We start from the raw sequence: 6000 nt of genomic DNA, 5'->3' as shown, positions 1-6000 counted from the left end.
CCCGTCTAGGAAGGTGTGCAGGAAGACTAGGAGTCTTGTGCTGAGGGAAGCTGGGGCTGCTGCCTGTCTGGGGCCAGAGGAAGGAGTAAGAGACCAATGAGATGCATTGACTCCTGGCAGGTGAGCTGCAGGTGACAGACACTCAGGGAAGGGAGGAGTGTCTCCAAAGCATTCGGAACAACAAAGAAAGAGTCAGGTTTAAACACCTGAGAGCAGAAGCTGGTGCCCAGAAATGCTGGTCAAATAAGAACTTTCCAGCCTCTCTGCTCCTCTCCCCACTTTAGCAGTTTGAATAGAGGAGGAATTGAAGTAGGCCTGCGGAAAGAGAAAGCAAGGGTCCCTTCCCCTTCTTTCTCTGCCCAAGTTGAGCCCAAGCTGGCAAAGGGTGAGAACATTGACTACTGAGCCATGTTTCAAGTTCTGCTTATGACAGGGAACTGCCATAGGCATTTCAATGACTGACCAAGGACTTATTCCACTTCACAGACACCAAAAAAAATAATGGGTTCTGCCCCAGTTATTATCCAGGGGCAAGAAGAGGAACTGGATGTGAGGAAATAAAACTTATATTTTGAGCCCTTCTGAGCAAACTATATACTTCTTATCTAAATCTCTGATATAAATAAGCATGGTGACTTCTTTTGGCTTTTTTTCCCCTCAAAGTCAGGAAAAATCATGTGAAGAGGAAGTGTCTGATACACAGAAAATCTGCCTTACCTCACTCTTCCTAACTCACCGAAATTGGGTGATAGAGAATAGAACTTTCAGGAATATCCTCTACAGAGATTTATGGTCTCAAAGAAGCGTTACTGTTGTTGTTCAGTCGCTAAGTCCCATCCAACTCTTTGCGGCCCCATGGACTGCAGCATGCCAGGTTTTCCTGTCCTTCACTCTCTCTTGGAGTTTACTCAAACTCATGGCTTTCCTGGTAACTCAGATGATAAAGAATCCACTTGCAATGCAGGAGACCACAGTTCAATTCTTGGGTCGAGAAGATCCTCTGGAGAGGGATAGGCTACCTGCTCCAGTAACCTTGGGCTTCCCTGGTGGCTCAGATGGAAAAGAATCAACCTGCAATGCTGGAGATCTGGGTTTGAGCCCTGGGTTGGGAAGATCCCCTAGAGAGGGGAATGGCTACCCACTCCAGTATTCTGATCTGGAGCATCCCATGGACTATATAGTCCACAGGGTTGCAAAGAGTCAGACACGACTGAGCAACTTTCACTTTCACGTCCATTGACTTAATGATGCCATCCAACCCTCTCATCCTCTTTGCCCCCTTCTCCTTTTCCTCCTGTCCTCATTCTTTCCCAGCATCAAGGTCTTTTCCAATGAGTTGGTTCTTTGCATTAGGTGGCTAAAGTATTGGAGTTTCAGCTTCAGCATCAGTCTTTCCAATGAATATTCAGGGTTTATTTCCTTTAAGATTGACTGAATCTCCTTGCCGTCCAAGGGACTCTCAAGAGTCTTCTTTAGCACCACAGTTTGAAAGCATCAGTTCTCAGAAAGCATCAGTGCTCAGATTTCTTTTGATGTATAAAAATGTTCAAGGGAAAAAAATGCTCAAGGAGAGTTTTAGAAATCAGTGGAGGCCAAACCAGTGATATTTTAAGGAATACCCGTTAAGTTTCCAGTTGATGGCATGCCCAGTCATTTCAAAATCAACTATGCTCTCTCTCCCAGCCCCTCAGCACATGTGGGCTGATTTCACTGGGAGGACCAAATCCTGGGGGGTATTCTGTGGGTCTGATCTGATACAGTAATTATTTCTGTGCACAGAGCTCCCACAGGGAGCTGAATCTTAATTGATTTTTAGACTTACTTAGCAGGACTGTGCATTTAACTTACATCACATCTCAGAAGTTTGGAGCGAGTGTGGTCCCTTGTTAACTAGTCCAGCCTTCTTCCCCTGTCCCTACCTGCTGGTAAGGAGTAAAAACAATTAACTAAATCTAACTGAGTAATTGAAGTACATTCATGAGGGATGTTTGAATGTCTAGGAAGATAAGAGCACAGTCCACCAGATTTCTCACCCTCTGGGCTCTAAGATGTGAACAGGGGTGTGCATGTGGGGGTGGAAGGCTGCCTGACCCTGTAGCTGAGGAAGACTGTGGTCCATGGGAACCTCTGCTAGGTCTGCCTGGTTGTTCTTGGTGTCTTTGGCATTGCAGCTGATGCCTGTGTCTGGGTCTCTTTCTGTTCCTAGTTGGCCCTCTCTGACTCTCTCTGCCTCCTCAGGGCTTCTCCCAAAACAACCTGTTCCTTTGACTTTCGGCTGTGACTCCCGCCTCATCCCAGCCCATCCTGCAGGCCTTCACCTACCTCACTGGCACTGGGGATCCCCACCAGATTCTCAGAGAGTCTCAGTCACAGGACCCAGTTAGGAGAGACTAGCCAATTCTAAAGTTAAACCTTATGACCTCCCTCTGTCTGGTCATGCTGGACCCTCTAGGGTTGATATGAAGCAGCCTGAAATGAGGCCTCTTCTCAGTCTCAAATGAGGAGTGGAGATAAGAACTTCCTTCCACCTTAGATACCTTCCCCAATTTCATACCACGTGCCCAGGCTGTGTCTGGAAGCACTGTTCCTCTGTTGCTCTTTTCTCCCACAGTCCTGGGGCTGAAGAGTAATGGCTTCCCTCTCTCTTCTTTTGTAACACACCTCACTTCCACTCCAGCAGAGAAATGACTGAGCCATGTCATCTAGGCTTAGTATCAAATGAATGGAGGATGAAGGCAGATAAAAGAATTTAGAAAATCCCCTCTCAATGTAATAGCCTGGCTTTTAAACTATTGTTTAGCTGCACAATCTTATTTTGAAGGTTGTCATGCATGCGAAGTCGCTTCAGTTGTGTCCGACTCTTTGCGACCCTGTGCTCTTTTGTTTGTGGGATTCTCCAGGCAAGAATATTGGAGTGGGTTGCCATTTCCTTCTCCAGGGATCGAACATGCGTCTCTTACGTCTCCTGCATTGGCTAGTGGGTTCTTTGTCACTAGTCCCACCTGGGACTCCCCTTAAGGTCAGAAACTGAGTGTTAATTATGTCTTTCTCTTTGCATTACATGTAAATTGCTTACAGCAGTGCCTGGTGCCTGGTAAGCAATCAATATTCTCATTCTGTAATAGATCTTTTAGTATCCTGAGACTGGTTGATGTCTTTGGCCAACACATAGAAGAATATGTGCTAGGAAAAGCGACAGAGAAAAATTATGTTAATAGTATCTAAGATATTAACCTTATTAACATTTCATTTTACCATATTTCAAAATTATCAACTAGTATATGCTTGTAGAGGAATTCAAAATATATAGGAGATTACAAAAGTCCCAATAAAATTTTAAAATTTCTTTTATTCTGTTCTGCTATTTTACACTTTTCTCTAAAAACAATGACTGTAAGCATTTTGGTTGGATATTTTTACTTGCCCATCTCTACCATTACACTGAGTTTTTGATCTTGTCTTTGTAGCCTCACAGGTCATTAGTGTTTGATGAATGAATAAATGATTGAATAAAGAATTATCATATAAGTAAATGAAATATCTTTAAAATGTATTGTTATGTAAATTTGTTAAAATGCTACTTTAGTTACTTTTTGGACTTTCTTCATAGGATTACATGTGATTCAAATACAACAGCGATTTAATTATGATGCTTTGCGTACAGTTTTCTTTTAAATGCTTCCCATGATGCTTCAGGAACCTTATACTGAGTAATAGAATTGTTGCAGGAAGGGGGGCCCCTTCCAGGGCCCGAAACTGGGCTCTTGTCTAACACTCAGAAATGAATTGTCCGAGGAGACACATGTGCTGACACCCCGGTGGAGAGCAGTAGGGTAAGGGAACCCAGGAGAACTGCTCTGCCGCGTGGCTCGATGTCTCGGATTTTATGGTGATAGGATTAGTTTCCGGGTGGTCTTTGGCCAATCATTCTAATTCAGAGTCTTTTCTGGTGGCACAGGCATTGCTCAGCCAAGATGAGTGCTAGTGAGAGGGATTCTGGGAAGTGGACGGACATACGGTGTCTCCTTTCGACCTTTCCCCAACTCTTCTGATTGGTGGTGGCTTATCAGTTCCATATTCCTTACGAGGATCTCCTGTCATAAAACAACTCATGCAAACCAGTTACTATGGTGCCTGGCCAGGGTGGGCAGTTTCAATCAGTGTGCTTCCCCCAACAGAATGAGAAGTTTGGATGATGACAAGGCAATTCATTAAGGCTTTTGTGTTTTTATGTGACTATCTGATCTCGTAGCAGTAATGCCCAGAGCTTTCATGGCTTATTTTATTTTTGATGTGTTATAAAGCATAGCCAATGCATACTCTGTTATCTAATATGCTCAAGTAAAATGAACTGTGATGATTGATCATTTGGATTTGTCAGTGTTCTAAAAAGTAGTAATAGAATTCTAAATTAAAAAAGACATAACTTTGGCAGTGTGATTAAAATGAAGGAAGAGACATACCAATCTGGTGAACAGACTACTGGTCTTATGAGTAAGAAACAGGACCCAGTTCATATCTAGTTTCCAGGATCAGTGAATGAGATTCTTTCCCAGGTCATTTAGCAGAATTTGTTGATAATGTCTAAGATATTAACCTTATTAACATTTCTTAGAAGGCTGGTTGAGGCTGCTGCTGCTGCTGCTGCTAAGTCACTTCAGTCGTGTCCAACTCCCCACAGCCGACAGCCCACCAGGCTCCACCGTCCCTGGGATTCTCCAGGCAAGAACACTGGAGTGGGTTGCCATTTCCTTCTCCAATGCATGAAAGTGAAAAGTGAAAGTGAAGCCGCTCAGTCGTGTCCGACTCTTAGCGACCTCATGGACTATAGCCCACCAGGCTCCTCCATCCATGGAATTTTCCAGGCAAGAGTACTGGAGTGGGGTGCCATTGCCTTCTCCGTGGTTGAGGCTAGAAGACATCTCTGCTTTGCCTCACAGGATTTTGAAAGGCTAATGAAACAACATTAGCAAGTTACTAAGGACTTTGTGGGTAATGGCTTCACAAAGGCCTTGATAGACTTCCTCTATCCTGAGAAAATGTGTGTGTGCATGCCTGGTGGGTGACTGGGTCCTGGTGAGGAACGGATCCGTGTCAGGTGTTGTCACCTTGTGGCCCAATCATGTTGCTCCATTTCATCCACTCACCCTGGAGATCTGAGTCTGATTGCTCGACCATTGCTAAGAAATGCATTGTTGACTCACTTCTTAAAATTGAATGCTTATTAGCACCGTGCTAAACATTTTACATCATCTGATTTAGTCCTTATGATGAACCTATGAGAGAAGCACTACTCTTTCCTTTTTACAAATTAGGACCTGAAGCACAAAAGCTAACCTAACTGAACAAGATCAGATAGCCTGAGAGAGGCAGGGTTTGAGCCCTGTTCTAACTTCAGAGTCTGAACTCTTAGCTCAGTGTTACACTATTAACTGATCTTCATGGGTGCTGCCCAATGGGTGGGTGGCAGTAACTCCTCATGCATGTCTCAATTCCTTTATCAGACCGCAGATACATCTAACTCCTCTGAGCTATTACAACACTGTATCATTTATTTGGCAAATATAATTTATTGTCTTATACAGTTTATTTGACTCTGCATATAAACATATTTTCAGTTCAGTTCAGTTCAGTTGCTCAGTCATGTCCAACTCTTTGTGACCCCATGAATCACAGCATGCCAGGCCTCCCTGTCCATCACCAACTCCCGGAGTTTACCCAAATTCATGTCCATCAAGTTGGTGATGCCATCCAACCATCTCATCCTCTGTTGTCTCCTTCTCCTCCTGCCCCCAATCCTGCCCAGCATCAGGGTCTTTTCCAATGAGTCAACTCTTCACATCAGGTGGTCAAAGTATTGGAGTTTTAGCTTCAGCATCAGTCCTTCCAATGAACACCCAGGACTGATCTCCTTTAGGATGGACTGGTTGGATCTCCTTGCAGTCCAAGGGACTCTCAAGAGTCTTCTCCAACAACACAGTTCAAAAGCATCAATTCTTC

This window comes from Bos indicus, chromosome 6 (genome assembly GCF_029378745.1).
Source record: "Bos indicus isolate NIAB-ARS_2022 breed Sahiwal x Tharparkar chromosome 6, NIAB-ARS_B.indTharparkar_mat_pri_1.0, whole genome shotgun sequence".
Taxonomy (NCBI): domain Eukaryota; kingdom Metazoa; phylum Chordata; class Mammalia; order Artiodactyla; family Bovidae; genus Bos; species Bos indicus.
Note: the sequence above shows the minus strand (reverse complement) of the source record.